Here is a 17103-nt window from a genome sequence, read left to right as displayed (position 1 = left end):
TAGGATTGGCTACCTATTTGAGCAATTTGGGTGTAAAAGGAAGGGAAACTATGTCCTTAGGAGACTCATTGCATCCATACTCATTCCAGTCCCACCTTGTGTCTCATATCCCGTTGAATCTCCAAGTCTCACCACTACATCCCAGCGAGGCCAGATCCATCCCCAGTCTAAAGTCCCAGACGTTGCTGTACATGGAGCTCTCCCTTCAGTGTTGCAAGGCTCTGGTATTGCTGGGACGATTGAGCAGTGAGCCATTGGGATTGGTGTTCAACAGCAGGAAGGGGCAAGAGTTCCACTTTCAGCTCATTAAAGCCTGGCCTTTTCTTCTGGTAGTCAACCCTTTAGAGAGCCAGCAAGCTGAAAAATGGACTATTCCACCAGGGTTCGTAAATGGTGTGATAGTCCCATGGAACTCACCCCCAATCCAGAACATAACATATCGGAGCAGGATGTTGCAGGATCTGAAGAATTAGAGCAGTGAAGAGCAAATGAAAGATGGACCTAATTATGAAGTAATCCTCACAGGTCGACCAAGCTTATGGATCTGGAATACAAATTCAATGATTGAGACAATCACAGGAACACCCAAACATAGCAAGCCATGTAGAAGGTGTAACCCTCTATATGCGCCAAGAAAGCATTCAGATTCAAACCATTTGACAAGACAGATTGTAGAAAAAGCCATTTGCAGAGGCATTGCACAACAGCATTAGCTAATGTATCCAAACATGAGCTGTGCATGACCCAAACAGACTATGCACAGGGAGTATCTGCATTCTACAATAAAGACTATCTGGTACCCCATCCACAGATATTAAATCAAGTGATTGATGGACTTGTATCCAACACAGTTGATTCTACACATAGACTTGGTGGGCTGTTACATGCTGCAAGTTTTACTTTCACATGTTTTGTCATAGTTTTTCATGTATATGGGGACATGCTTTTTAACATCCACATGGTTAGCACAATTGCACTTACCCCCATAACATTCTTAGCCAATAGTGAATAATTATTAGCAGAAAGTGCTGGAAATCACTGTGAGATGGACCATGAAGTTGATTAATGGACCAGAGCCTGACAATGTATATGAGTCGACAAGGAAGTGTGAACTCAGGCTTCCCATGGTCAGCCCCATGAAGAATATTGCTGTCATCACACTGTCTCAACTGTTTGCAGTAATTCTCACTGTCTGTCCTCACAAAGCTGATAACTGCTGATAAAAAGGGAAAGAGCTGTCGATGCTGGAAATCAGAAACAAAAAGATAAATTACTGCGGAACACTTGGCAGGTTAGTCTTGAAGAAGGGCTATTGGACCCGAAACGTTAACTTTGATTGCTCTCTGCACCGATGCTGCCAGATCTGCTCCCAGTCTGTCTCACAAAGCCACACGTTGACATATGCTATTCACTGTCCATCTCACAGTGATTTCCAGCAATTTCTGCTGATAACTATTCACTATTGGCTAAGAATGTTAAGGAAGTAAGTGCCATTGTGCTAACCATCTGGATGTTAAAAAGCATGTCCCCATATACATGACAAAACATGTGAAAGTAAAACATGCAGCATGTAACGGCTCACCAAGTCTATGCATAGAATCAACTGTGTTGGATACAAGTTGAACCCAACAAGTCAATGTCAATTTTTGACATGATAGACATTGCTGGGACCAACATGCTGTGATCTACTATTAGTCACAATCTATGCTGTCAGTCTAACATCAGAAACCTCGCACAAACCACAGCAGATGATTCAAGAACCACTTGCAGAACTGAATGTGAAAGAAGAGGAGAAAACTTCACTTCCAGCAGAAGTAGTGGAGCTCAAAGTTGAGTTCTTTTCTCTGGTGAGAAGAATGATGGATCAAGATAAAAAAGCTGAACTGCGAACTCAGGATGAATCTAACATTAAGCATCAACCCAGCTAAAAGATTGCCAGCCTTTCAGAAGACATATAGCAATTCACTGTAAAGAAGGTCATGCTCATCAGGAGCAGCTACAGGAACAGAGGGCTGAGATCAAACTATATCAGAGAAAAGTCTGGAGAGCACAGCATACAGAACAAGAGGTGCAAATCACTCATGAGACAGTCTGTTCAGAAATAAATGAATCAGCTCAAGCAGTTTATAGGGCATACTCAGTGAAACAACAATCAGAAGAGGATAAGACTGGAACCTTTTCTAATAATTGTTCTCTCTCATTGACTTCATTTCATCATTTCTTGATGACTGGAGAGGCTGCTACCTTCAGTCCATCACAATCAAACCTAACCCCAAGATTATATTAACATTTTGATAGGCAAACACTGATCCACCCTTGTAGCTACATCAATCAGTGTCACTGTGAGACAGATTGGGAAGAGTGTACATCAATCAGCACCACTGTGAGACAGACTGGGAACAGTGTCTATCAATCTGCATTACTTTGAGAAGGACTGGGAATAGTACATGTTAATCAGTGTCACTGTGAAACAGACTGGGAGGATTGTTCAGAAATTCAGCACCTAGTGTGAAGCAGACTAGGAGAGTGAATCTGTTTGGGAAGGTCAATGGCAGCAACAGACAAACGCATGTGGCAGAGAGAGATCCCACAAAGCTGTTCTTAAGTATCAGAGCCAATGCATGATGTTACAGCAAAACAGATGGATAATTGGTGAGTATATCATCTGCCTTTCTTTTGGTTGGCCAAGTAATTAAGATCAGGAGACAATGTCACAGCTAAGGAGTACATAATAATACATGGCATCCAGGGTAACTTGATAAGTTGATAACTGGTTTTGTGGCAGTAGGCTGAGACTGTAGGGAGAAGGCTGTTTGTGCGATTGGAACCTGGTGTCCAGGGGCAGACAGGTGACCCAGGGTGGAGAGTGAGGAGAGTGAGCGAGTGAGGGAGGAAATGAATGACAGAGAGAGAGAGGGAGTGCATGAGAGTGAAGGGGAGAGGGTATGAGTGACATACGGTGGGGGAGTAAGAGTGAGGGAAGGAGTCAGGGTGGGCGGCACGGTGGTACAGTGGTTAGCACTGCTGCCTCACAGCGCCTGAGACCCGGGTTCAATTCCTGCCTCAGGCGACTGACTGTGTGGAGTTTGCACGTTCTCCCCGTGTCTGCGTGGGTTTCCTCCGGGTGCTCCGGTTTCCTCCCACAGTCCAAAGATGTGCAGGGTCAGGTGAATTGGCCATGCTAAATTGCCCGTAGTGTTAGGTAAGGGGTAAATGTACAGTATGGGTGGGTTGCGCTTCGGCGGGTCGGTGTGGACTTGTTGGGCCGAAGGGCCTGTATCCACACTGTAATATAATCTAATATTATCTAATCTAATGAGTGTGTCCAATTGCAGTAACTCTATGAAGTGAAGTTTCTCCAGGTGCTTTTCTGAATCCAAGAATACAAACCAAAGTGGCTGAAGGCTGAGTCATCAACGCTGGGCTGAAGGGCGTGAGGGAGGCAGGAATGAACAGGATCAGAATGGCAAAGAATTCTGGAGTCAGGGAGAAAGTGTGCAGTTAAGGAAGAAATCGAATTGTAAAGGAATTTAAACACAATGATCACCATTTTAAATAGGAGTCATGGGATAACCAGAGGAGTGGTGATAGCCTAGTGGTATTATTTCTAGGTTATTAACCGAGACACGCAAGTAATGATCTGCAGATCTGGGTGCAAATCCCATCACGGCAGATATTGCAATTCGAATTCAATAAAAATCTGGAATTAAGAGTCTAATGATGACTATGAGTTGTTTGCTGGGAAAAACCCATCTGGTTCACTCATATCCTGAAGAGAAGGAAACTGCTGTCCTTGCTTGGTCTGGCCTACATGTGACTCCAGACCTACAACAATGTGGTTGACTCTTAAACTGGCCTCTGGGCAATAAATGCTGGCCCAGCCAGGGACACCTCATCTTGCAAATTAATTTTTAAAAAGGCTAAAGAAAGTTGATAGAGATGGGGGGTGGCGGGGGGGTGGGGGTTAGAGGTGTAAGGTGTAGGGTTGTGTATAGACTGTAGATTTCCCAATGAGCTGCATGTTATTGAAAATGGTGAATGATGTTGTAGCTGGAGGGAGATCAGAACCAGCTCTCATCTCTCATTCCTTTCCTCTATGTAAATTTCCTTATGTCTCTTTGAGGCAATTCAGGAAATTGTTCTTTGCCATAGATGGTGTAAATATTTTATTCTATCATAAACAGATGAATTTTCACATGACTGTCTCCACTTACTTGCTTTATGAAGTGTAACTAATATTTCTAACGAACGTCTCAATTGCAGAATTCCCTCCTGTATAAATATAAGGTTTCTCTGAATGAGATCAGGCAACTTTTATTGTCTACAACTTTAGTGGGATCTGATACATCTCACAGAAAATGCGTGAGCCAACAATACTGCATCAAATTGAAGATGTTTACTACCCTGTTCTCGCAGTTGTTGGGGTTCTTGGTAAGGAACTCTAATGGAAGGAAATACCTTTCGGTGTATGTCTTACTTACAATTGGAACTGGAGCTTTTTGATCATGTTGTTTTGTGACTGAGCTGGTGACTTGAACGTCTTCCTTAATTTCACTGTTAAATCCTTGTGAAATGAAAGGTAAATATGAACCACACAATACTGTGTACGCTGTTACTGAACTTAATTAAATACTGAAACAGCATAAGCAGAATTGGAATGAAAGATAGTCTGAAGGAAGAGATTAAATAAAGGAAAGAATTACTGGTAAAAAAAGGGCTTAAAGGTTTGAAATTAAGAGGTGTTTGAATGACTAAAAAATTTCATCTGTTTAAATAGCTTAAGAGCAATAGCTTAAAAATTTTTAGACCAGGTACTGTCAGAACAATCATGGAAAATAACCTCTCACAATTCCTGATGAACACAGGTTCACATTGTGTTACTAAAATAGCAATTGCTTTACCTAGCCAACATATTGGCAGGAATATTGAGGCTGGACGTTTTTCTACTGCTACATAATTTACATCATCAAGAGTATGGTGCTAGAAAAGCACAGCAGGTCAGGCAGCATCCACAGAACAGGAGAATCGACATTTCAGGCATAAGCCCTTCATTAGGCCTGATGAAAGGCTAATGCCCAAAATATCGATTCCCCTGCTCCTTGGATGCTATGTGACCTGCTGTGCTTTTCCAGCACCACACTCTCGACTCTGGTCGCTAGCTATTGCCTTCGCCTTCAAATATTTGTATCCCTTTCCCTCAAATACAATGGTTCACTTCAACTGCATTCTGCGATTGTGAGTTTCATGTTCTTATCCCTTCCTGGGATACATGCTCATTCAAAACTAAACAAGAGCTTATTACTTATTTTCAATTCAATTTTTTAACAGATATTAAACTCAAACAGCAGCTGTGATGGGATTTAAACTCATGCCCCCAGAACATTAACACGGGGTCTTAGATTAGAGAACATTGATCAGGAGAAAATCTATTGACTGGGAATGAGGTTTTTGTCAAACCGAGGGAGACAGATAGTCAGAACCATGGGTTTCAAACATTTCAAATGTAACTGGTATTGCTCCCTCAGGGATTTGTTGGTGAGATTTGAGCATCACATAAAGCTGTCATTTATTATCCATCTCGAATTGTCCTTGAGAAAATTGCAATGATGAAGGAATAAACAGAAACTTGCCTCACTTTGCTGACAACACTGAGTGAGTCTGGAGAAGCAAGTTGCAAAGAGAGCTGGATACTGTGAGAGAATGCAACTCAGACAGCACTGTCATCTAATTAGGGTCCAGAAAAGATTGATCAGAGCATTTTGTAAATGGAAGAAGGATTGGAACAGTCAATGAGAAGGGAATTTATGTCAAATACGACATGATTTAATGTCATGGATACGCTCAACAAGTTATTCCCACAAGTCTAATGGAATGTTGGCCTTTATCTTAAGATTAATTGGTGTTGAAATTGTGTTCAGGCTATACAGAGCATATCTGTAGGTTGCATTCAGTTGTGGACATCATAGTTTGGGGGGATTGAATAAACCTTGGAATGGGTGCTACACAGAGTCACCAGGAGGACATCAGAAGTGTCACATTGCTAGAAAAGCTGAATGGCCTGAAGGTTGACCAGATGGACTACCATGAGGGAGATAGCAGAAGAGTTAGTAGTGATCTTTCAGAAATCACTAGAATCAGAGGACTGGAAAATTGCTAATGTGACACCCCTGTTTAAAATATAAGTAAGGCAAAAGACGGACAATTACAGACTGATTGGCCTAATCTTGGTCATGGGTAAGATCCTGGAATCCATTGTGAAGGATGCGATTTCTGAATGTTTGGAAGTGTATGGTGAAATAGAGCAAAGTCAGCATGGTTTCATCAAAGGGAGGTCATGCCTGACAAATCTTCTAGCATTCTTTGAAGAAATAATGAGCAGGTTAGACCAAGGACAGCCAATGGATATTATCTACCTGGACTTCAAGAAGGCCTTTGACAAGGTGCCTTAGAAGAGGCTACTGAGCAAGACAAGGGCCCATGGTGTTAGAGGCAAGGTGCTCGCATGGATAGAAGACTGGCTGTCTGGCAGAAAGCAGAGAGTTGGGACAAAAGGGTCCTTCTCAGAATGGCAACTACAAGTGGTGTTCCACAAGGCTCAGTGTTGGGACCACAATTTTTCACTTTATACATTAACAGTCTAGATGAAGGAACTGACGGTATTCCAGCTAATTTTGTAGATGATACAAAGGTAGAATGACAGGTAGCATTGAGGAGGCAGATGGATTTGGACAGATTAGGACAGAGGGCAAAGAAGTTGCAGATGGAGTACAATATGGAAAAGTGTGAGGTAATACACTTTGGTAGGGAGAATTGAGGCATGGATGACTTTTTTTAAATGGGGAGAAAATTCAGAAGTCTGAAGTGTAAGGAGACTTGGGTTTTCTAGTCCCAGATTCTCTCAAGGTAAACGTGTAGGTTCAGTCAGTAGTTAGAAAAGCAAATGCAATGATGACATTTATTTTGACAGGACTTGAATATAAAAGCAGAGCCTCTATAAGGCTCTGGTCAGACCACATTGGCATATTGTGTACAGTTTTGGGCCCCATATCTCAGGAAATGTGTACTGTCCTTGGATTATGTTCAGAGGAGGCTCATGAGAATGGTCCCAGGGATGAAAAGCTTAACATATGAGGAATGTTTGAGAATTCTGGTTTTATACTCGATGAGTTGAGAAGGAAGACGGGGGATCTAATTGAAACATACAGAATACTGAATGGCCTGGACAGAGTAGATGTTGGGAAGATGTTTCCATTGGTAGGAGTGACTAGAACCTGAGGGAAAAGTCTTAGAGAAAAGGGAAGACCTTTCAGAATGGAGATAAGAATGGGGCAGCATGATGGCTCAGTGGTTAGCACTGCTGCCTCAGGGCATCAAGGATGGGGGTTCAATTCCAGCCTCACGTAATTGTATGGAGTTTGCACATTCTTCCCGTGTCTGCGTGGGTTTCCTTTGGGTGCTCTTGTTTCCTCCCGCAGTCCAAAGACGTATGGTTTAGGTGAATTGGCAATGCTAAATTGCCCATAGTGTTCAGGGATGTGTAGGTTAGGTGCATTAGTCAGGGGTAAATGTAGAGCAATATGGTAGGGGAATGGGTCTGGGTGAGTTACTCTTCAGAAGATTAGCATGGACCTGTTGGGCCAAATGGTCTGTTTCCACACTGTAGGGATTCTATGATTCTATAAGGAGAAACTTCTTCAACCAGGGAGTGGTGAATCTATGGAATTCGTTGCCACAGAAGGCTGTGGAGGTCAGGTCATTGAGTACATTTAAGGCTGAGATAGATAGGTTCTTCACTATCGAAGGAATCAAAGGTTAAGAGAGTAAGTGGGAAAATGTATTTGAGAAACTTATCAGCCATGATTGAACAGCAGAGCAGTCTCGATGGGGTGAATGACCTAATTTCTATTCCTGTGTTTTCTGGTGTTATGGTCTATTATGAGGTCATGTTGCATAGATTTAGCTTGTAATACCTTGAATATAGGGGGATAAGAGCTGATCACCTTCAAGTCATTAATGCCTTAGTTGATAACACTCTCACATCTGATCTGAAACATTGTGAGTACCACATCAGCACCTCATTGCTATAAGGTTGTCATGCTAGTGCATTACTAGGGGAGTATTGTACTCTCAGATGTGCTGTATTCCACATTGGATATGAAATTTGGGCTTTGTCTTCCCTCTCACATAAAAATGGAATGGTTATGAAAATGTGTAAGGAGGTTCTGGTCAATGTGTCTTCTTTAAGGATGGATTATCTAGATGTAATCATGTTACTATCTGTGAAAGCTTGCAAAAGTTAGTCATTTCATTTTCTACATGAGAGAGAACTTACAATTAAAAGTACTTCTTTGGCTACAAAACAAACTCAGGTAATATATATTCAAAAAGCAGTAATATTAATGCAATTTTTTCCAGTTTAAATGATTAAAAAATATTGTGCAGTAGGTAAGGGATTATTTCCTTTGATAAGGGAGTACAAAATGAGAGGCACAAAGTTAAGGTAAGTGTTAGGCTGTTCAGAGTTGACATTAGTAGCAATGTCTTATATAGAATGTACTGGCATGTTGGAATTATCTCACTAGTGTCACTGAGCCAAATCTATTCAATAACTCGAAGCTATTAATGTTTATCATTGATAATTTCCATCTATATCTCCCTTCTTTCTTTTTGCATTTGTTCCAGTTAACGCAGTAGCTATTCTGATCCTATCACAAGGAAAGTGCGGACTCTCAAGATGTGTCACTCACTACCTGGTGTCCATGGCAGCAGCTGATCTTCTGGTCGTTTTCATTGATGTGATACTGTTTACAGTTATTCCCTTTCATTTCCCAGGTACCTACTTGAACATCACATCCATTGTTTCTCTCTTGCTTGTCCTGCTTTCTGCAGCCACAGATATTTCTGTTTGGTTCACCGTCACTTTCACATTTGATCGATTTGTTGCAATTTGTTGCCAGAAATTGCAATCAATGTATTGCACAAAGAAAGCAGCAGTTGTGGTCATTACAACAGTGAGTGTGCTATTCTGCTTGAAAAACATTCCTTGGTATTTTGTATATGAACCTGAATATGTAATTGACAATGTACCTTGGGGAGGAGTTGTCTCAGAAAGTTTTCATACAGAAACTGTCTGGATAATATTTGACTTCAGCTGTATTATTTTAAACCCTTTCCTCCCATTCATTCTGATTTTACTACTCAATGCTCTGACTGTCAGACACATTTTAGTGACTAGCAGACTCCGCAGGAAGCTACTGTGTCACAGCAAGAAAGTGAATCACACTGACCCAGAGATGGAGAGTCGCAGGAAATCCATCATTTTACTCTTTACCATATCAGGCAGTTTTATACTGTTATGGATGACAAATGTTGTGTATTTCCTTTATTGGCGAATTGCGAATATTTATGATTATACAGGTCCCCATGATCCTGCATATATCACTGAACAATCAGGCTACATGCTGCAGCTTTTGAGTACCTGCACCAACACCTGTATTTATGCAGTGACCCAGACTAAATTCAGAGAGCAGCTGAAGGATGTAGTCAAATACCCATTCACTGTAATTGGGAAATTACTGAAATGATTGAAAGATTTCAATCAAATGCCCATGTTTTAAGGGGTGCAACTCTGACCTTTTTTACAATTGTGTGTTGAACATGGTGGAAAATGAGATTCCTGAATTGATTTAAATGTTTCTTGACCATGCCATTGACTCAACAAATATTTCAATTTCAGATCACTGAATATATTTCGATTGATTTGGTGATTAAGGCTGGAATTGAACAATATCTGGATCCTGTAATTGTATCAGATACATCCATTTTGTCACACTGATTAAAATCAAGTAGAATCTTTGCAAGAGTTACTTTGCTGCAATTGTGTCTGTTTTATTAATGCTTACATTTTTAAATTAAATCTGTACTGTTCATTTCACCCATTAATTGCTTATGAATGTCCTTTGAAAGGGTAAGCGGTGACCAATATAATGAACCCCGAAGTTCTGCAGCTATTCTGCTGATGTAACATCACTGAGAGTTTGCAAACATTGAGAGAAATGGTCTATAATGCTGGAGATGGTGAACCACAACATTTCCTGGGCAAATCCTTCATACGTTACAGTGAAAAACTAGAAAATTTATTTTAGGGCTTGGAACAACTAGCTTTCTAACACTTGATACCATTGGCCGTTTGACCTAAGGACATAAATTAGTAATCCAACATTTAGGCTGCCTTTGAATATAACCAAATCTAATCACTGCTGGTAGGGAATTTCGATTCAGCTCATTAAATAAACAGAAATTAGGAGTTAATGTCAGTATTGGTGATCATGAAACTATGAGATTATTATAATATCTGTGCCAGTTCACAAGTCACTTTGGGAAGAAAACCATCTGCTCTTACCTGGACTGATCCAGGTGTGTCTCCACATCTCGAGCTCTTAAATATTGTCTACAATGGCCACTCAGTTGTATGAAGCTGTTATGACTAAATACATGAAGTCTAGTCTTCAAACTGTCCTCTCCTCAGAAACTTGTCTTTCCTTCCCATTTAAGGTATTCACCTCAACATCCTTTAATGGCATCTCATTGAAACCTTTGAGGAACCTGTTTCCTTTACTTTTAATCATGAGAGATTGCTATTATAGGTTCCCAACCTCACAACTTCCCAACTGCTTTATGACCAATGCATTACCATTGGGATTGACTCTCTGTGATTCAGCAGTAACTGCATTAGCCTGTTTGGCACTGTAACATCCTATAGGTAATTTAGGGTTTTCGGTTTTAATTTAAGACTTAAGTTGTGTGTTTTGGGAGAATTTTTACTAGTTTTTACTGGTCTAACAAGCCCAAAATGCCATTTTATGAATGACATTGCTCCATTTCTACTGAATTACAGCTAACAGATCCAGATTAATGACAATTCTAAAGGTGAGCAGTGTACAAAACCACATCTATTATATAAGTAAGTGATTAATGATCAGTAGCAAATAAAAGGCATTTTTCCAATTCATATCAAAACATCATAATAACTATATGCATCTCAAAAATGATCACTGTTAGAAACTTATGAGAATGAAATCAGGAAGGTACCTCCAGTTAATTGATTTTTTACAGGAGAACGCAGACTGAATAAGATACTGTTTTTTTGAATATATATTGATATTAAGAGACACTCCAGCCTCTTAGACTGAGAGATCATATGGAGATATCATCATTTTAAAAATCCACTGCATTATTAACAAATTGGAGTTGAACAACAGCTTTTAATTTGGGTGTGAGGGTGTGGGGGATTTCATCCAAAAGGGATTACTCATGAAGATTTCAAACTCCAAGACTTTTATACATTTGCACAAGATCTCCAGGTAACTGAGGGCAGAGATGCATGGACTAAGTCATCGAGTCAGAGTGATGCAACATGGAATTTGGAGTTCAATTTGGATAAATGTGAGGTATTGTATATTGGGACAACAACTGGGGGCTGGACTTAAACAAGTAATGGTAGAGCATTAAGTAGTGTTGTAGAGCAGAGGAACCTAGGGGTTCAAGTGCATAATTCTTTGAAGTTTATGTCACATATAAACAGTGTGCTTAAAAAGTTATTTAGCACACTTGCCTTCTTTACACAGTCTTTTGGATATAGGAATTGGAAAGTAATGTTGAGGTTGTACAGGACATCAGTGGGGCCGTTTCTAGAGTACTGTGTCCAGTTCTGGCTGCCCAGTTATAGAATGGATATAGCTAGAGAGGGTTCAGAAAAGATTTACCAGGATGTCACCAGGTATGGAAGATTTGAGTTTTTAAAAAAGACTGGATAGGCAGGGATGTTACTCACTGGAGCGGAGGAGGTTGTGAGAGAACATTATAGAGGTTTATAAAATCATGAGGGGTATAGATAGGATTAATAGTAGGTGTCATTTTGCTAGGATGGGGATTTCAAAACTAGGGAGCATATTTTTAAGTTGTGAGAAGTCTGTCCAAGGAACATTTGAGTAAGGAATGAAGTGTTTTCCTTTCAAAAGCAGGGTTTTGCTAGTTTGAAGTCGGTCATGTATTTCTGATAAATGTCAGATTTTATATTTTTTGTTTGCTACTTAAAAGTTTTTAGTGGTTAGGTAACTGTCTTATTAAGGTTGGAGATTATCTGTTTCCTCAAAGCTCTGTTCTTGCCCAATGGTGTATCTCTGGTGAACCTTGGATATTTACATTTTATAGTTTGAAGGGATCAATTTGACGCTTGATATTAGATGACCTCAGTCAAATTGAACTCATCGAAAAAATTGTAAATTCCTCTAAAAAATGTACAATTCCACAAATGGAAAATGAATGAATGTGTCAGCTACCCTTTGGTGGTGGTCATTGACAATACTGTCGAGAACATCAGGAAGACTCTGTGCTGCAAATCATACCAGAACCTCTCTTCTGACCAACAGTATGCAGAGGAACCTCGGTTATCCGAATATCAATTATCCAAATTTCAGATTATCCAAAAAAGATCTCAAAGTCCTGATAGAAACATTTCATCAAAGAGGTGTTTCAACACTGATCACATTTTTTGTTTACAATGATTAAAAGTGAATTTGGCTCATGAAATGCTGCTGAGAACAGTCCTGGACATTGATGGGAGCTCAGGTACCATCTCCAAATGACTGACCACCCACTCTCTCTCTCTCCCCCCTCCCCGACACTTTCCCTGGAGTTCTACAGAGGGGTGTACACTAAATCCCACCCCATCCCCGCCCCAGATAATCTCTCCAATATTGTCCTGTACCTGGCAAAGGTGGAACCTGTCAAAAAATTGCAGTAAAAAGTTGTGTGTGTCAGCGTGCACGCATGTATGTATGTGTGTGTGGGTGGGTGTGTGTGTGGGGCTGTGTGGGGCTGTGTGTGCATTTGTGTGTATGTGTGTATGTGTGCGTGTGTCTGTGTGTGTATGTGTATATGTGTGTGTGCATCAGTGTGTGTGTGTGTGTGTGTGTGCGCGTGTGTCTGTTATAACCATTTCCTGTTATAGCAATAGCTTTGTTTGGTTCTTGCTTGGAATTGGTTTATTCCTCTTACATCATCATGTCCAGAAAGGGGTGGAGATTTTTCAGGTGAACAAATGGAGATTGCTTCAAAGCTAAAAAAGGATAGCAAAGAATTTGCATTCATACATCACCTGCCGCAACCTCAGGATATCCCAAGCGCTGTGCACTAAACTAATTAATTTTGAAACACAAACAGAAATTTCTGGAGAAACTCCACAGTCATAAACTCATAGAGATGTACTCCACAGAAATAGAGCCTTTAGTCCAACTCATCCATACCAACCAGATATCCGAGATAAATGTAGTGTCATTTGTCAGCTTTTGGCCCATATCCTCTAAACACCTCCTATTCCTATACCTATCCAGATGCCTTTTCAATGCTGTAATTGTACAAGCCTCCACCTCTTCCTCTGTAACTCATTCCATACATACACCAACTCTCTGCATGAAAAAGTTGCCCCTTAGGTCCCTTTTAAATCTTTCCCGTCTCACCTTAGACCTACACCCTTTAGTTTTGGACTCCCCCATCAAAGGGAAAATACTTTGTCTATTTATCCAATCCACGCTCCTCATGATTTATAAACCTCTATAAGGCCACCCCTCAGCCTCCGATGCTCCGGAGAAAACAGCCTCAGCCTATTCAATGCTTACCTAGAGCTCAAACCCTCCAACCTTAGCAACATTCTTGTAAATCTTTTCAGAACCCTTTCAAGTTTCACAACATCCTTCCTATAGCACGGAAAGTGGAATTGCACACATTATTCCAAAAGCGGCCCAACCAACATTCTGTATAGCTGCAACATGACCTCCCAACTCCAATATATAATGCTTTACAAATAAAGGAAAGCATACCAAATGCCTTCTTCACTATCCTATCTATCTGTGACTCCACTTGTAGGGAACTATGAAACCAGAACTCCAAGATCTAATTGTTCAGCACTCCCCAGGACCTTCCCATTAGGCATGTAAATCCTGCCCTGGTTTGCCTTTCCAAAATGCAGCATCTCATATTTATCTAAAATAAACTCCATCAGCCAGTCCTCAGCCCATTCACTCATCTCATCAAGATCCCATTTTACTCTGAGGTAATCTGCTTTGCTGTCCACTACACCTCTATTTTTTGTGTCATCTGCAAACTTACTAAACATATCTCCTGTGTTCACATCCAATTCATTTTTAAATGATGAAAAGCAGTGGACCCAGCACCAATTCTTGTGGCACTCCATTGGTCACAGGCCTCCAGTCTGAAAAGCAACCTTCCACCACAACCCTCTGTCTTCTACTCTCGAGGCAGTTCTGTGTCCAAATGGCCAGTTCTCCCAGTATTCCATGTGAGCTAATCTTACTAACCAGTCTACCATGAGCAATCTTGTCGAACATCTTACTGAAGTCCACATAGACCACAGCTACCACTCTGCCCTCAACAATCTCTTTGTTACTTCTTCAAAAAACTCAATCAAGTTACCTGTATTATCAGACTTTATGATTTGAGGTACACATTTTATTATGAATATTATGTGGCAATGATGACTTGCGTTACAATAAAGTCTTTACAACACTGTGGCTTGATGCTTTGATTATTTCTCATTGGATTTTAATAGAAAGACTGAGTGGTTAAAGGTGTTGCAGAAATTCTGACTCTGTGTCCTCACAGTCCCGTTGGGGCCAAGACAGCAGATAGCTAGAGAAAGGGTCATGGCTGAAAATGGTCACTTCCGCCATCAGCTGCTCATTGTCATCCATTGGAAAGATCTGATGCCAAACTTGAAAAATATCCCTGGGCATTTCCAGTCCTGTGTGTTTCAGCATTTCCTTATCCATCTGTGGGGCATGGGCATCACTGAGCAGTGCAACATTCATTATCTAGACCATGCTGCCGGTTCACTGAGGGGATTTTAGAACATTTCAGACAATTGCTGTGGGTGAGACAGGGGTTTCTGTAGTGTGGTGGTAATGTCCCAACCTCTGAACCAAGAGGTCTGGTTTCAAGACCCATCTGCTCCTACCGGTGTCCGATAACATCTCTGAACAGGTTAATTAAGAATACCTTAACTAACGGGTGAAGACAACAGATTTCCATTCCTAAAGGATAAGAGCAAATAAGATAGATTTTTGCAGACGTCAGTGATAGTTGTCATCATAACGGAGACTCAATTGAGTTGCACATTTATTATATTTAATTTGAATTCCACCAGCTGCCATGGTCGGATTTGAACCCATCTTCCCAAAGCATTATTCTGAGCCTCTGGATTATTCCAGTCCAGTTATTTTCCCACTGTATCCCCAACTCATTGAACTTGTTACCATTGTCCCAGATCTTCCAATGCTGCCTCACAGCACCAGGGACCCAAGTTCGATTCCAGCCTCGAGAAAGTGTGCAGAATTTGTACATTTTCCCCGTGTCTGCGTGGGTTTCCTACTATCATCCAAAGATGTGCAGGTCAGGTGAATTGGCCATGCTAAATTGCCCATAGTGTTTAGGGATGTGTAGGTTTGGTGCATTAGTCAGGGGTAAATGTTGAGTAATAGGATAGGGGAATGGGTCTGGAGAGTTACTCTTCAGAGGGTTGACGTGGACATGTTGGGCCCAATGGCCTGTTTCCATACTATAGGGATTCTATGAAATACAAAGAAGGTGAACTGCAAAAACCAGCAGTAGGTTGTTAATTGGTTGAATCCTATTTAATTTTGAATCCTCACCCTCACTTACTCATGGACCATACCACTCCAATATTTCACTCTTTGGGCTTTTCCTAAGTTATAAGTTCCTAAGGCAATGTGCTACTAGACGACTCTCACATGGATTTTAACATATGTCTTGTCTTGAGTAACTGATTCACATTGCCATTTGAAGGAGACCAACTCTGAGAAAACACAATAAGGCTAACTTCAGCCAGAGTACTGGTGAAAATTGAGTGTATGGAACTGATGAGAGTAAGGGGAGGATAGTTCTGGTGAGAGTGGAGTGGACAGTGATGGGAAAGCCTTGGAAGATGATGTGATGATGTGATGATCATCAGAATTAACTGAGGGATGGAGACAAATGAGGAACGTTAGTCAACGGTGATCACAAACTCAAGCAGTAACTCCTGTGGCTTTGATAAGGAACCAACTCAGAAGCTATGACAGGCTAATTAGAAGGATTGAAACTTGGGATTGAGGGAAAGGTGGTCACAGATTTGTAGGTGATCATACATTCAATGGCTTTGGAAAGAGAGGATTGGTTTGAGATGGGCTGCTACTTTACACTAACATAGGGCTGAAGGGAAATTGTTTAAGGTAAAGGGTGGTAAGGTCAGATGTGAAAAGGGAGGGCTTCTCCTGATCCCCTGACAATACAGATCAACACGTGAACCAGGAAGTTAATGGCGAGAATAAGTACATGTGGTGCTGATCCTCCCGGTCTAACCCCCTTTCCTCCCTCATGACCAGAGCCACAGCCTGCCCTCTAAAGTTGCGAGTCCCAGTCACTGGGCCCTGATATAACTCCTGTCCTGGATCCTGGTGAACGTAGCCTAATTTTATTCACATTCCACAGCAATTTTGCATGATGTTGTTTGGTTATAAATGAAGCAAATTGTCTCACAAGAAATGTGCTGAACAGAAGGAGACTTTGAGTGCTGAAAAGCAGTTCATTCCAGAGTGGTCCATGTAAATACCAATGACTCTTTCTGTCAAAAATATCAAACAACCATAGGAAATATTATTTAAGAAAGATGGACAATTAAGATGATTTGAAAGGAAATGTTTCAGAGAAAATTTCAATTCTGCAAGTGGAAGTATCAAGGTTAAACACATCAATAATGTTCCCTCATATTAAAAAGAAATTTCTGATCAAGTATCTTGGTCAAAAAGTATTCTTTTAATGAAAGACTGTTCATTATTCCTAACTTCTTTGATGAGGAAGTGAGCTTTCAGATGAGTGTCTTCACTTGTTTGTTCAGTAAATTGTAATTGATATGAATGATGATGTAACTGGCATCACACTGATGCTGTCCCACCTTCATAAATGTGTGACTGCTCTCAATGGATCTGAGAATCAGTTGGAGTCTCTGGCATCAACAAAACCCAAAAC

The 17103-nt window shown here is 40.8% G+C and overlaps 1 pseudogene; it reads left to right on the top strand.

Annotated features, from left to right (window-relative positions):
* The first annotated feature begins 4358 nt into the window (after positions 1-4358).
* LOC148149470 (putative G protein-coupled receptor 139) lies at positions 4359-9617 on the top strand (annotated as a pseudogene).
* Positions 9618-17103: the final 7486 nt, after the last annotated feature.

This window comes from Chiloscyllium plagiosum, unplaced genomic scaffold, assembly GCF_037043375.1.
Source record: "Chiloscyllium plagiosum isolate Xiang-an unplaced genomic scaffold, Cpla_swu_hap1 HiC_scaffold_8, whole genome shotgun sequence".
NCBI classification, from domain to species: domain Eukaryota; kingdom Metazoa; phylum Chordata; class Chondrichthyes; order Orectolobiformes; family Hemiscylliidae; genus Chiloscyllium; species Chiloscyllium plagiosum.
Note: the sequence above shows the minus strand (reverse complement) of the source record. Positions and strands in the feature narration are given on the sequence as shown.